Source organism: Saccostrea echinata, unplaced genomic scaffold (genome assembly GCF_033153115.1).
Source record: "Saccostrea echinata isolate AGI-Se365-2 ecotype Australia unplaced genomic scaffold, CSIRO_AGI_Sech_v1 ptg000023l, whole genome shotgun sequence".
Classification (NCBI taxonomy): Eukaryota; Metazoa; Mollusca; class Bivalvia; order Ostreida; family Ostreidae; genus Saccostrea; species Saccostrea echinata.
This window is the reverse complement of record NW_026889772.1, coordinates 13,597,203-13,614,047: the sequence shown is the minus strand read 5'-3', so window position 1 is coordinate 13,614,047 and position 16,845 is coordinate 13,597,203. Positions and strand designations below refer to the sequence as shown.

At 34.6% G+C, this 16,845-nt stretch overlaps 1 pseudogene; it reads right to left on the bottom strand.

Annotated features, from left to right (window-relative positions):
• Window positions 1-1,422: 1,422 nt before the first annotated feature.
• Window positions 1,423-10,995, bottom strand: LOC133191307 (uncharacterized; annotated as a pseudogene).
• Window positions 10,996-16,845: the final 5,850 nt, after the last annotated feature.

The following is a 16,845-nucleotide window of genomic DNA, read 5'->3' as shown; positions in this document are numbered from 1 at the left end:
TTGACCCCCCCCCCCCCCCTCCGCGGGCTCGTACCCGTGATAGAAACGAATAGCCATGAGGTGCTACAAATATTTAATCTTTATCATTAGTTACTGCTCGTATATAGTATCTATGACTTGTAGCGAACACATACGCTGGCAGGAAAGTCTACAAACCAGCGCACTTCCACAAGGGACAAGCAGGGATATCCACAACCTGCCATTGCGCAGCAACAAGCTCGGATGGCCACACATCTGTCCCTAACAACTCAGTTCTAAATCAGAAACACTGCCTCGGATGTCCGTAATCCAACACTCAAGAAAGTCCTCACATCTGAACTCAGGGAAGTCCTCACGTCTGAACTTGTGTACCTGACCAGGTACTCAAGTTTGACCCCTTAATGCCTTCCTTTATAACCATTGTCAATAAAACTCTATATACACGCAGCACCATAATAATACATAGTGTATTGAAATTTAAAAACTAAGAAAAAATACTAATTTCCCATAAAACTGGCAAATCTTCATAATATCTAGTAATGTATCACAGTGATTATAGTTGTACTTTATATAGTTATACTTTAATTTAAAATCAACTTCAATGAATTATTTATTTTAGTATTTATTGTAAGTAATTGAAAACGACTCTCGATAATACATTTTTTTTATGATAACTCTCTTAATAAAAACAAAAAATGGTCATAGAGCTTTCAGCCTCAAACTTTATTTGTTTCTTGTTTTAGATGTGACGTACAATTCACATGTACCTGATAAACACACACAACAGATGAAAAGTACAGAAAAACTTCTGGAAATTTAAAATCTCAAAACTTTTCAAACATCAATACATATGACTTTACTACGCTTTATACAATTATTCCTCACGCTAATTTTTGACATCAAAGACAACTGCTACGTTAATAAAAATGGATATCGTTTTTTATATTTTGTTGTTGGTCATCTACAAAAATACTTTTTTTTAATTATTCAGATTCTGGACCCAAGTACTCTGAAGTTGATAATTAAAAGATGCTGGAGTTCCTCACTGACAATGTCTACGTTATCTATGGAGGTCTTCATACAATCTGATCGTCGCTAATTCTGCTCCTTCATCAGTCGACTTGTTTTTATATTCCTATGGATCAGAATTCATTTAAAAAAATACTTCATGAGAAGAAGAAAGCTCTTGCTGTGGCTTTCAACTCAGCAATTAGAAACATGCATATCGTCGACGTTTTATCAATTAACAATAGTTACTTTCATTTATATGCTCGATATATTCCAGTATACTCGAAAAAAAGGCACTACAGAGTTTGCCACTTCTATTTCATGTTTGGATGTTTTACTTGCTAAAAGACGATAATGACCGTCTAAACTGTATAGCACACGGCTTCAGTTTTTTCCACCGTCATCTTCCCTTAATTATGTAACAATATTCCAACATCACCTGCATTTGGTGTTTTTGTCTCTCAACTGATTTGCTAAACAAGAGCATGTTCTTAATACGATCAATTTCATAAAAGGTGGACACCTGATCCCACCTCTGGCGTGTCCAGGGGTCCTCGTTTTAGCCATGTTTAATTTTATTATACTGATTGAAGAAATACTGAAAAAAATCATGTCCTATTTAAAATTCAGAGCATAAATCAAGCTGTGGTGAGCTGCTTGATTTAGGAAAAACACAGTGAGAGACATAAATCACATTCCTTAATCTAGTCGAATTACTTTTCAACCAATAGAAACAGCAAATTTTGAATTGTTTTATTTCTAGACAAACATTTCGAAAGAAAATCTTGTAGACATCATACCAGCTGCTCTATCACGCTCTTCTATGGTTAAAAGCATGCAACCCAGTTATTTTTTTTACTGCCTTTTTAATGAATTCAAACATAAAGAACACAATTTCAAAGAAGAAGTTGGAAATCTATTTCTCCAAAACGTGTGAGCACGATTTTCTATCAAATGATTATGCTTACTTTATCATTTATTTATTTACTAGTTTGGATATTGAACCTTACTTTTAAACATTGTTATATATTTATATACGAATTTTCTCAGTTTAACTAATCATAATAAAGGAAACATGCATGATGTATCAGGTAGACAGGGGATACATATCCCTCTATGGCACCTGATCTCTGAAGTTTTCAATTCTCAAAATTCTCTGCTTGCAATGTTTTCGTTGAAATGAACTTTTGAAAAATATTAATGTTGCTGTTTGTTATCTTCATATTTTATTTCATTTAAATTCTGACTTGAGGACTCTCTTTCAACCTAAGACCGCTATATGTGCAGAAACACATAAGCATAAACAACTTTGTATCCTAAACGTGTAAAACTAAGGGAGGTGCAAAGTAGATCCTCTCCAAACTTTTCCAGAGATAAACTTGTGGTACAAAGGCTATTGTACCTTCAAAACAAAGATTGATTAAAAAATCGTTTTGCTCCAACTTTTCAAGTGCTTTAAGGCTAATACCAGTTAAACTTTTTGCGTTTTGGAGATTCGTACTTAGGATGAGTTCTATATTGATAAGTTTAAACCCTTTGATTGTTCTATCTCTGAACCAGAATTCTCTGACGAAACTGAAGCTTTACTGGTAAGTAATTTGTGTATCTTAGTAGAGTGTACTTGCGTAGCAAGTCTTATTTGTTTGTTTGTTTGCTTTTCAACGTCCCTTTCGAGAGTTTTTATATTATATTGAGAGGCCACCACTTGCTGCTGGAGGGCTGCAATTTAGACCTGTACATGGCACTTACGGCAATTGAGCATCTTTTTCGTGCTAGCACCTTCTGCGACACAGGACCTCGGTTCACACTTTCTCATCAGACCGGTCATACAGTGGATTCGAACTCGCGACATAAGGAGAAACTTCATACTCCGCGACTCTAGAGCAAACGCTCTAACCCCTGCGACCAAGTCTTATTGAAATTAGACCAAAACTATAGAAAGAGTAGCATTCCGTTTATCCGATTTATGACAAGTAAAACAAGGCGGGTGTGACCGTTAGGCAGGGGATGCATGCTTATTAAAACCGATGTACAAAATCATGTATCTCTGTATAGTGTATATGTGTAGAAAGCCTTATTGAAAGCAGACCGAAACCGTAGGAGGAATAGCGTTTTCAAGAATTACTGAATCTCTGAAACCAAATGTAGATTCCATACTAAATGTTGACTGAGTTTTTCAAACAAATTGTTAGGCGATTATTTTTCACACTTAATTGTCGCCGAATATTTTCCGTTTATCCGATTATGACAAGTAAAACAAGGCGGGTGTGACCGGTAGGCAGGGGATGCATGCTTATCTGTGGCACCTGATTACACTTCTAATGAATTTAGAGGTCCGTGATAGTTCTGTTCCCAAATTGTATTGTTCCAGTGTACCTTTGAGCTTGATTACTGTTCTTTATCCTCATATTTCATACAGTAGTTAAAAAAAATATTAAATAATCGCTGGGGATTTGAATTAGTTCAGGTATTTCATAATATATATATATATATATATATATATATATATATATATATATATATATATATATATATATATATATATATATATATATATATATATATATATATATATATATATATATATATATATATATATATATATATATATATATGTATATATATATGTATATATATATATATATATATTGATGGCCTTTGATTTGGTGCCTCCTAGATAGGTTTATCAAAAAGCATCCCTAGCAGCTAACTTTATAGCACAATCAAATGCAGGGTACTTTTTAAGTGCAATTAGCTTCGAACTATACAAAAACATGCCATGAATGACACCACAACAGCGTGACAACATCAACATGTTAAGAATCCTGTTTAAGATATTAGCTTCCCAAGAACACAACCATTACTTAATCAAAAACAAACTTCTTCGATACCGGTATCAGTTTGCTCAAATTCACACTATGTCTCAATGTTTGTGTAAGCTTTTACTTAACATTTTTTGTTGTGTTATAATTAGCGAGTTTACATGCCTGCGTCAAAATTCATTTGTATTGTCATTTGATGATATTGAATAACAGCAAACTCAAATTCAGCTATGTAATAGGAGCTCAAAAACTAATTAGTATGCAAAAGAATTGGTCATCCATATTTTAATTAAGGTAAGAAACATTTACTCTGAAATTCTTCAGTGCAACTTTTGTATTAGACCCAACATTCTCGGCCAACTTTTCATTAACCCAAGCGGTTAGCCATTCACCATACTAATTTACATCAGTGCTTCAAAAATCTTTTCAGTTTATTGGCTTAGACATGTGTACATGTAAATCTCATTCAGTTATGATTGTGTATGCACCACTTGTGATCGAAGATATTTAGATGAGAGGAAGATGAAAGTCTAAAGCAGATAAGCCTCGTTTTAGATTGTGGTTTTAAATTTAAAGGGGTGAGGGCACTAAAAACAAATATATTCAATGTACTGTGGAATCAAAGTTCTTTGGTATACATAATTGATAAATATAACTAATTTATGGTGATGTTTTTTCTTGGATAAATCGTATAAACAAAATATTCAATGAATCGAAAATATCGCTGTGTTCGTTCATAAGTATGTAAATCCGTGGGTTACCTTAACCCACGAAATAGTCAACATATTCTAAGTGGATTTTAGCTTCACCACTGGATTTTCATGCTTGTCATCCTATTTAGCAGTGTTAATTCCACTTTAATCAGCCCTTTCTGATTTTGCAAAATTGTATTCTTCAATACCATTCAGGGCGGTTTATTAAAAATACTCTACAAAAATTTACAACGCTACAAATCACTTCGTAAGTAGATAATTTGGTGTTTACCTGAATCATTGCTCCCTTCAACGTTATGTTATTATTAAAGACGATGAAGACAAGTATAACTTCTTATAATTATTTATTTTTTGAGTTACATAATACATAATACAATATATATACTTAATTAATCGTATATAACATTAATCCTTATAAACTTTATAATCAAACCTTATATCCTTATCCTTATAAACCTTATCATCCTTATCCTTATAAATTCCTTAAAATGTGAATAGTGACAACATTCATACTGATACTGAGTGAGCAGATACTCAGCAGAAGTTGTGAAAAAATAATTGTATTATAGAAGGTGTCTCGAATAACCGCCAAATGGTTGTCTGATGAAAAGGACAACCACCGCCAACAAAGTTAGGTGGCATGAGAGACGCAAAATATGTGTAGGCGTGGCCACATCTTGAAGCTCGATCTACATATTTACCATTTTATAGAAAAACATATTCTTGCAGAGTCCTTTGTAAGTTGAATAGCAAGAAACAATTACTGAGGTATGACAGGTGAACTCCGTCACTATTAAACATTTCCTTTGAATCCCAAGTAATCTCTGGGTATTTGATAAGGACCACTGACAGTGACTAAATGATTCATAAAATTATTGAGTCTGACAGTAGTACGATTTTGCTATTTCGAGTTTGAACTAAAACGAAATGAAATTCTTGGCAAGATATTTGACCAACCAAGTGTTGTTTTAGGGAGTAGCTGTTTAAGTTTCTCGAGTGTTGAACACATAATAGACCGTAGTTGCAATAATGGAATTTTACTTCAACAATGAATAATTAAATTTCTGGTGAAGAATCATACCTTAACAAAAGCTTTATTTTTGGAATAAGGTCAAACCATTTCATACCTCCCTTTCCCTGCCAAAACTTCTGTAATTTCTTCGTCTTAAACCTAAATCCACACCATCTAAGGATTTTCTTGCATAGTAGAACGCTCACTTAATAATTGAAGAACCAATAATCCAAATAACCTTTTCACTTCATATGAAGCAGAATTTGTCCAAAACTTCATACGTGAAAAGAAGAAAACACTTGCTGTGGCCTTCAACTCGACATTAAGATCGACGACGTATTGTCAATTAACAATGGTTATTTCCATTCTTATGTCGATACGAAATATCCCGTTGAGCTTGAGATAAATGATACCACAGAGTCTGACACATCTGTTTCATATTTGGATATCTTACTTGAAAAAGACGTTAATGGTAATCTAAAACCAAGCTTTATGATAAACGTGATGACTTTAACTTTTTCAATCGTCAACTTCCCTTACTTATGTGGCAATATACCTTCATCACCTGCATATGGGGTTTATATCTCTCAGTTGATTCGATACACAGGAGCATGTTCTACGTATGTACAATTTCTAAAACGAGGTAAATTATTGACAAACAAGTTGATGAAACAAGAATATCAGCAGTCTCGTTTAGTTCGTAAGCTCTGTGGTCGATACAATGACCTTGTCAGCAAAAACAATTTATCATTGAGTCAAATGCTGACTTACGTTTTTGATACTAATTGTTAGATCATTATTTACACACTGAATTGTCGACGGATTTTTCCGTTATTTCCCGATCATGACAAGGAGCACACGGCGGGTGTGACCGGTCGGTAGGGGATGCTCACTCCTCCATGGCAAGAATACGGATGTCCCTTTCCCAAGTTGTTCAGTTTTTGAGAAAGGAACTCTAAGCTCTATGAACTTTTCCCAAGAATCTCCATTTCTTCTGAACTTCATATGTTCACGAGAAATAATTGGATTTCTTGATTTGAACAATAAAAGTAAATTCACCGACTCTAAGAAAAGCATGATAAGCTACTGAAATGCCGTTGAAAAAAGGATGGCCTCAAAGTTTGACGAACAAACTAAAGATACTGTTTTTATAAGTTTCTTAAGAATGTGTTTTATAATAGGAAGTCTACAATCTTTTGAATCGTTTGACCTTTTGATTCCCTCCTATAATTTTCTAATTAAAAATATATTTTGTGTTGTCAAGAATCGCAGTATTTTGCATTTGAAACTTATTCCTGATATATAGGATGAAATAGTAACATTAGTCAAACCTTGCAGGTATAAATAAGCGATAAACATACAAATATGTGGAACAGGTGGAAGCCAAATAGAACACAGTTCAAACAAAATTCTATATTGCTCAAAACCTCTTAGACTAGTCTTGTCTTGTATTTAATGATACCGAATTAAGTGTCAGGCGTTTAATTTCAGCTCCAAGATCACTTTTATAAAATCCTCTGGAATAGGTGGTGTTGATCGGATTCGGTGGCGAGAAAACGAAATCTGGTCCACTGTTTGCGAGAAATAGAATCAGCTATAGCATTGTTATAACCATCTATATGACAGACTTTAAAGTAAAAATTGTTTACCATAGGTTACAAAACCAATGGCCTAACCAATTCCATAAACCGAGGTGATCTTGATGATTTTTTGTTGAAAATGGAAACTAAACCTTTATTGTCAGTGTGTAGCAATATCTTCTTGTCGAGGAATTTATTCTTAAATAAGTAAATTGCAAGGACAATTAGCACTAACTCTGAAAACGTTATAACATAATGTCTGGGTTTTTCCAGCTATCCGGCCATCCAAAATATGCCCCTTGCCCAAGAAGGTAAACGCCGCATCCTAAATGTTGATTGCCTGCGCTATCAGTGTAGAGATGAAGTTAGTCATTAGACAACCAATTAACATTCATGAAATTTAAACTACCATTGAACCTGTGTATAAAATCTAGCCACACACGAAGGTCGGATTTCAGTCCCTTTGTTACCCTAATGAAATGACTTGAATATTTTATTCTACACTGCTGATATTCTTGTTTCGTCAACTTGTTTGTCAATAATTTATCTCGTTTCAGTTATTCATACATAGAACATGCTCTTGCGTATCGAATCAACTGAGAGATATAAACCCCGTATGCAGGTGATAAGGGTATATTGCTGCATAAGTAAGGGAAGTTGACGATTGAAAAGTTAAAGTCATCACGTTTATCATAAAGCTTCATAAAGAACTGTTTTGGACCTTCTGTTTTCTCTTCTGCAAGAGAGATACCAAAATCAGAGCAGGTACTTTTGAAAACATCAACAAATTACATATTCTAACGTGCCTCCAGCAAATATGAAATCGTCTAAGTAATGGTTCAATGTATGATCTCCAGTTTTTACTTCTACTACCCACTGAATGAAATATGACGATAACGAACAGTATTCGATCTCGAAAGTCCAATGAAACGATACAAATTTGGAGCAGAGCAAACATGGACCTCGAAATTTAGAGGTGGAATCAGGTGCCATGGAGGAGTGAGCATCCCCTGCCGGCCGGTCACACCCGCCGTGTGCTCCTTGTCATGATCGGAAAAAACCACCCGGAAAAATCCGCAGACAGTTCATTGTATAAATAATGGCCTAACAATTAGTATGGAAAACGTTAGTCAGCATTTGACTCAATGATAGGTTGTATTTGCTGACAAGGTCATTGTATCGACCGTAAAACTTGCGAAATGATGACATCAATCGAAACTGTTGATATCCTTGTTTCATCAACTTGTGAAAAGTTAAAGTCATCACGTTTATAAAGCTTTATTGTTAGGCTACCATTAACGTCTTTTTCTAGTAAAATATCTAAATATAAAATAAATGTGTCAGAATCTGTGGTATCTTTTATTTTGAGCTCACTGGGTCGACATATGAATGAAAATAAGTATTGTTAAATAGGTGATAGCCTTAAATTAGATGAAGGCTCATGTTTGAAAGGACCTCCTTTGCGACCCAAAGAAATTTCCTTGTCAATTTTTTACTTATACCTCTTTGGGGTGATCATTCACAGAAACTAAATTATTACAGTGTTGACACTCTTGGACCTTCATAATGTAGATAAAACCTAATGCAAAACCGTTCTTCAATTCATTAGCTATAGTTTGATTTATAAAAAAAAATTGCCAAGTAAGGACACCTATTGTTCAAGTTAATTGGACTTAAACCTGTTATATTGAATATTTGCTGCCTGACTGACAAAAAACTAAGAAGGGAACTTGAAAATCCCTTGAGGATGATATCCTCTGTACAGCTTGTTTATCAGAACAATGAATAGCAGGATGTTTGTCTTGACACTTTAAACATTGGTGTTGATATTGACAATTTTTGTATGCGACAAGAACCATTGTTGTTGTTCTCATAACAAAATTTTGAGTTGCCCTGAGGATTCTTATATACTGACTGAGTATTTGGGGTTATATAAAGAAGCCAAAGCTCTGGGTCAATTTTGTCCAAGGAAATACTGTTATCTTTGGCTCTTTTTAATCAAAATTGTCGGTCATATTCTTTCCAACCTAATCCACCAGAAACTCGACTGGCACTGAGTTTTACATTAGTCATATATTTGATAAGACTGTGAGTTTGACAATTATATGCTCATATAAATGAAAAATGCGTCCAGCCAAGTATCAATTGTTGTAATTTTGATTGTATTGCAGGTTTTAATGTAAGTTGACCATTCTTTAATGGAACTCTACTTTCCTGTGTTTCAATATCTGTTTGCTTATTTAAAAGTGTATGTAGTTCCACAAACTCCCCTTATATGATTTTTTGTCTAACTGATTTTGTAACATGCATACCTAGATCGTCATTTACACTGGTTATGCTCTGAGGTAGTGAACATGAAGGGGAAATTGTGTAAAAACAAACAACTTGATTTGAATCTGATAAATTTGGTACATTTGTAGTTGATGTACTATAAGAGACTTTGCTACCTTCAGTCGAGATGTGTCAAGACGTTGAAAAATAATCTTCTCTATCATTCTGTTGATTTCTGGCAGCATGATAACTGCAACTGATAAAACAACTTTCTCTAGATCTGGCATTGACTCCTTGTTTGTTACAGGATCCGTTCTGGGTTCTTTTCCCTCTGAGTCTGACATCTTTTCTTAACGCCCGGTCGTCTAGCCTTTCCTGTGAATTTGCGTTTTCCATTCGATGACCCCCTCCCCCTTCGTCAATAGAATGCGACTTTTGTCGAGGTTGCCTATTCTCGAAATAAAATATGTAAATATATTTTAATTTTGATGTATAAAAACAAATTGAGTATCTTAAAGCCGTTGTTGAGATAAACAACTAACGATATAGATCTAAAAGTATGTTTATATTTGGAAATAATACATTATACACATGAATTCTGTTGATTTATAAATAACCATCACTGTGCTTAATAAATAAGATATAAATGAAGGATAAAATTCCAAAAATTAGGAGTTATATAGATTTTTTTAGCTACGAGACAAACTACACCCACCTCTCAATCCAACTGTAACACATATTGTGACGTCAAACATAAACAGCGATAACGTCATCTACAGCAGGGCATTACACGCACAAATCTAAGGCGAGGATCTCACGCACAGCAGTAACTATCGCTATAATAATTGGATTTATTTCGTAAAGGAAATAAATCTTATTAATTAATAAGGAAATCGTTTTAGAATTTCCTCACATATTGCTCAAGCTCCAGTTTGAAACTTGTTTCACGTGTAATTACTAACATTCTTTGTGTACAAGGTTAACAATAGCAGTTTTGTCATGGCATGGGCAAAATTTGCTTGCCTTTGGCATATCAATTCCTATTTTAATGGCTCTTGTCTAATGACATACAGATTATGACCTAATTTCGCTGGGAACCTGTTGCTCATCCCCTTATTATCCAAGATGTATGACCAATAATAGGACTTCTGTCATTATGTCCTTTGTTTCATGCTTTCTTCATCCTGCACTATTAAAATCATTGTGTATGTCATATATATGAAACCCCATAGATTTCTGCTAATGGACTTTTGCGAGAAGCGCTTTTACAATCGACGACTTACTTTTACACTAGGACAATATACGGAAGCTTTTTCTTGCGATATAAATATTATGCTTAACAGTTCATTAACCAATAATAATGGGCCATTTCAAAGCAAATATTACGTTGTCTAGGAAGGGAACGGCAACCACCCTACCCTCAACCCCCCTCTCTTCCCACATTGACCAACTCTTGCTAAGTTTTCCTTCAGGAATGTTTTTTCTTCATTATTTGATTCCTCTAGAAAATGAGATTGAAAGGAGATGCTACCACTCACGAATAAGGTAGTTTTAATCATGTAATTCTGCCTCCCATCATCTCTTGAGTTGATTGCATACCTGTAAATCATGTTAGTGCCCCTAACACCATACCTACAACCACTTTTAAGGTTTTCTTGTCTATTATCAATTCCGTAACTCCATACATTAGGCAGGTTTGAATGTCAAAGTAAACCATCGACTGTAAAAGTCAGTGCTTCTCGCAAAAGTCCAATAGTAACCAAGTTAACATTGCTTTATATTGTACTTGTTTACCAGTTTACTATTCACTTGAGTGAATATTGTATGGATGATTTGACATATGTATTGATAAATAAAATCATATACATGTAAACTGCCAATCACTGCATAAACGTTTTGTCAACATTATCAGACCTAACTTGATTATTGGTTAAGTTTCGTTATGGAGCTAAATAGATAAATTGGCTACGAAAGATAACTCTATTTCTTGAAAACATAATTTCATCCTAAGTTTACCCACATCCGTAACGTACGCGTGTACGACTCTTCCTTTGCTTTCTGATTCTAATCTTTAAAGTTAATATACCACCCTCCCTCCCAATTTTATAATTTAATAATTTTCCATGAGAAAAGAGGATCTGAAACAGTAATCACGCTCAAAAGTCCATTGAACTGATACAAATTTGAAGCAGGGAAAACACGGACCCTTTAAAACATTAGAGATGGGATCAGGTACCATGAAGGAGTAAGCATCCCTGTCGACCGGTCACACCCGACGTGTGCTCCTTTTCATGGACAAACGAAAAAAAAAATCCGTAAACAATTCATTGTGAAATTAATGGCCAAACAATTTGTATGAAATACTTCTGCCAACACCTTGCCACGAGATTTCTATATCATACACTGTTGAAAAAGTTGATGAAGATAATTGCATGCTCTTTTGAATCCTGCTCATTGCAATTCAGTGTACCCATTTATCATTGTATATCAATGTTATTCGATTACATTAACACCTCGTCTTGTGCATTGACTAATAAAGCCAGGAAAGAAACTGCCAATTATTGTAACCTTTTTTTAAACATCCCTTCAAATATATCAATCATCGACAATTTATCATGTTCTTAAACAGATGTAGAGGAATAATGAATTTCTTAACTGAATTAAAGCTAGCGATAGCCTCAAACAGTAAAGATTTAGAAGACCAATGGAAATCGTCTACCAAACACGTGAATTTCTCTTCCTCGGGATATCTGCGAAAGAAAACAGAAGCCAAAAATGAGCATATATTATGATCTGGGTTGTGCTTACTCCTCCTAGGCACCTGATCCCTTTGGTGTTTTGTCCTGTTCACGATTCGTATTCCTTACAGGATTTATGTTTTGATAACTGCTCTTTTTTTAATGGAACATAGATCTTTACTTTCTTTGGAATTGTACCCTTACTTGAAGATCGGCGCTACATTTGTTGCGTATAGAAAGGCAGACGGTTGCTAATGATCATTTGAAGATGCATGTGATGATAAATGTAAGGTCGTGTGTGCACGCATTTTGGACACTATTTAGAGACGTTGTCAGATCCCAATACTATTGACTTTTTGTTGTTTTTCGAAGGTGTCTATGGTATATCTACAATGTGCTGTCACGAAATAACTTCCCTCAATCTTTAAGTGGCGAAACATCATTGAACTTCTGTTTCTGTCCAAAATGGTTTATTGTCATTCCTTTAATAGTCCCCCCGGTTGTTTGTTTACAGAATGTCTGTTAAAACGATGTTCACGTTTACAGATGGATATGTTATAATATATTAATAATATGTTAACATCTGCTGTAGGTATCATTTGGATCTCCGCTATGTATACTCTATTGATGCCTGGGCAATTGAAATGGCCTTTATGAATAGAAATGTGTATTGTCCTTCCATTACTTGGTGTTGCAAGTTTCCTCAACATATTTATTTCTCTGTGCTGCATGTGGAAAAATTCTTTATAAAAGTTCCTGTTTCATTTTAGTTTAACTTTTTCCCATTCAAACTTAACAGTAATGCCTACTTTATGAAGAAAAAGACCTCTCAGCATGCCTCTATCATTCTGAAATATGATTTAATTAGGATGGGATGAAATACTTTGCTTGATTCTGACCTTGGTAAATAAGCAATTGTTTAAGAGATGCGGGTTCCTTTTTTTGGTGGTTCCTATGGTAATGCGATTTACAAGTAGTTCCTGATAGCACAATGCTGTGTACACTACTGGGCCTGTCACTGTTCCTATCAGAAGGGCTAGACGAAGAATAAATTGGGTAGATGTGGGTGTAGATCAGATCCCTTCTCTAATAAGGACTTAATGCTGTTATGATATTATACAATTATTGCTGTTTTGTGGTCAATAAGATGATTTAGCAACCTGAGTATGATAAATGATATTCACCGAACCCAAAGGGGAAGCGAATATTGTACTTCGAAGGTGGCTAATATCAAAATCAGCAATAAATTTTTAATGATAAATAATATATAGGATCAATTTTGAAAGGGGACATTACAAGGAAAAATATTTTGACTATCCTCCCAAAAAGAAGAAAATTCTCCAACTCAAAATGTTATTTTTGGGTGGGGTGCATTAGCAAGGGGACAGCTTTTCAATGAACATTCATTTTTATACTAAATAAAAAGTACAAATTTACATTAAAAAATGTATGGGGAGGGGAGTGGAGCCCGACATCCCCCATTCATCGTTTTATATACCTGAATGTAATGTTCGCCTGAGTGGAATTCTGGTGCAAGTGAAATAGCTTTCCAAAACCCTCTGTACCAATTTGGAATTCGCCGATCTATTTATAATCCAATGTAGATAAATTAAATTCTTATCTTCACCTGGAAGGGTCACGTGCAGGTAAACATAAGTAGTTTTATTTCTATAATGTCAGATCTCAGCCAACCAGAGATAAAATTATTCAATCAAACAATTTTACAATCTATTAAAGGTATGTCGTTTTCCAAAGAATATTTCGCTCGAGATGATGAAATATATGGAGATAACGAACAGTATTCAAGCTCAAAAGTCCATTATACAATACAAAATAGGAGCAGAGCAAACACGGACCTCCAAACATCAGAAGTAGGATCAGGTGCCATGGAGGAGTGAGCATCCTCTGCCGACCGGTCACACCCGCCGTGTGCTCCTTGTCATGATCGGGGAATAACGGGAAAATCCGTCGACAATTCAGTGTGTAAATAATGGTCTAACAATTAGTATGAAAAACGTCAGTCAGCATTTGACTCAGTGATAAATTGTATTTGCTGACAAGGTCATTGTATCGACCATAGAATTTACAAAATGATGACTTTAAACGCGACAGCTGATATTCTTGTTTCATCAACTTATTTGTCAATAATTTACCTCGTTTTAGAAATTGTACATACGTAGAGCATGCTCTTGCGTATCGAATCAACTGAGAGATATATACCCCGTATGCAGGTGGTGAAGGTATATTGCTGCATAAGTAAGGGAAGTTGACGATTGAAAAGTTAAAGTCATCACGTTTATCATAAAGCTTGGTTTTAGATTACCATTAACGTCTTTTTCAAGTAAAATATCCAAATATGAAACAGATGTGTCAGACTCTTGTGGTATCTTTTATCTCAAGTTCACCAGGATATATCGTATCGACATAAGAATGAAAATAGCCATTGTTAATTGACAATACGTCGTTGATATATCTAAATGTCGAGTTGAACGAAACAGCAAGTGTTTTCTTCTTTTCACGTACAAGATTTTGGACAAATTCTGCTTCATATGAATACAAAAAAAGGTCTGCTAATAACGGGGCGCAATTGGTACCCATAGGCATTCCAATAGATTGTTGGAAGACCTGGTCTCCAAAAACCACATAGATATTGTCAATCAGAAACTCAAGCATCTTTTTAATGTCAACTTCAGAGTACTTGTGTGTACAATCAGAATGTTTTTTAACAAAATAATTTTGCAAATGACCAATGACAAGGTAAGTATATTTACGAGTTCCATTTTTATTGAAAAAGCAGCTGTCAATGATATCAAAAAGCCTGGACTTTAATTTATCGTGGGGAATGGTTGTGTATAAAGTTGAAAAGTCGTAAGTTTTTAAGCTGTTGATTTTGGTAAAATCTTGTGATTTCAAATTTTCCAAAAGTTCTTTGGAATTTTTAAGTATCCACATCTGATTTACACCACTTCTCGAATATATTGTTGCACAGTACTCTTGAAGTTTCTCCTTCACCACTGTTAATATCTTAGTGAGGAGTAAAGATAGAGGCTTGGTTGAACATTTACTGGAACCCGCTATGTATCTTTGTTTGTAAGGATTTTTATGAAGTTTCGGAATCCAATATAAATATGGTAATTCGAATTCATTTTGGTTGTTTGGAATATTAAAAATATTCAAAACTGACATATGATTTTGAAGAATTTCTTCCTTAGAAAGGGAACTATGAGTATAAGTTGGATTACCACTTGTAGAATTTAATCCAAGTTCCTCTAAAATACATTTAATATAATGAGCCTTACAAACAAAGACTATGTTGTTACCTGCTTTGTCAGTACGTACTGATCATGTAATCTATCTAATTCTTTTTTCACTTCTGGATTATTGAATACAGAAGGATAGATGGTTTTCATATTGCCTCTCAATCTTTTAATGCGCGATTTTAACATACATCTGATACATTTAATCCATTCTGACAAAGTGTCAAGGTCTTCTTTTTCATGTCTGGTCCATCGCCTGGCGTAGTCCTCTACAGAATCCATAATATTTATGAAATTCTTACGCCAGTTGAAGGATCTGGGTTCCCTAAATTTAGGACCTTTTAAAATTAGTGATCTAAGATCCTCATTATTAACTATATTTACGTCACCAGTAATAACGTGTCCAGCAGGACTATAGTTATAGGGCGAAGAAGAACATGAGCACGATGGAGGATTATGTTTCAGATATTCGATATCCAGGCCCTGTAAAGTTTTCTTGTAATTAAAAAGTTTGGAAGCAATAGTCGATCTATATTTGTAGGAAATACAAGGTGTAGTCTTTAACTTGAAATATGGTGGAATACAAGACTGGACCCTTTTGTGATTAAGGATATTACTTATATTAACCGCGTCAATTCCTTTATTGGCATATTGAAGTTAAAGGAAAAAACGGATTGTTTTAGCTGCATTTACTTCAGTAAAACGCGGGGGTTTAAAAAGCCTATGATTGGCAATATCCATAACTACAGATCCGAGCCTTTATTCTGGTGTCGAGGAATCAAAAAATGGACTTTCCTTGACCTTTTCAAGAAGACTATTTAAAAGTTTCAAAGGGACAGAGTAAAGTTTGGTGCGAATATGATGTAACCCTAACTGTTGATTTACGTAAGGTAGTAATGAATCAAAAGAGACATCGTGTATTAAAGGTTTATTGTAAGACCGATGCCCATGACTACGCTTACGTCTCTGTGTATGGTTAAAAAGTCCCATCACATTTACATTGTTACACTGTGGACTGGAAAGATTTCCAACACTATCGACATTATCATTACATCCACAGGGAAAGGCTGTCCCTATTTTTCTTATCCAAAATTCTTCTCGTTGTCTACGGAAAGGTGTACTCAGTGATGGACTGTTTGTGTGGTGGTAAATCATGATGATAAAACACCTCCCTTCGCTCATGCGCTTATGGATTCTCGGTTAATAACAAGAATACATTAGTTTCACTCTCTTATATGAAATTTGGATTCTTTATGATATTTTTTTGCAGATGACAATGTGTGAGCCAAATAAAGATAATTTAAAGTTGTCTCTCGAGTAACAAAACATGAATTGTATGCAAAATACAAAAGTTTATACCCCTCTGAAATTGATCATTCCTTGAATATGGAGATAAGACATCAAGGTGAGTGAATTACCTTTGTATTCTGAAAATGCATTTCAATTCATTTTCAAAGTATTTTCT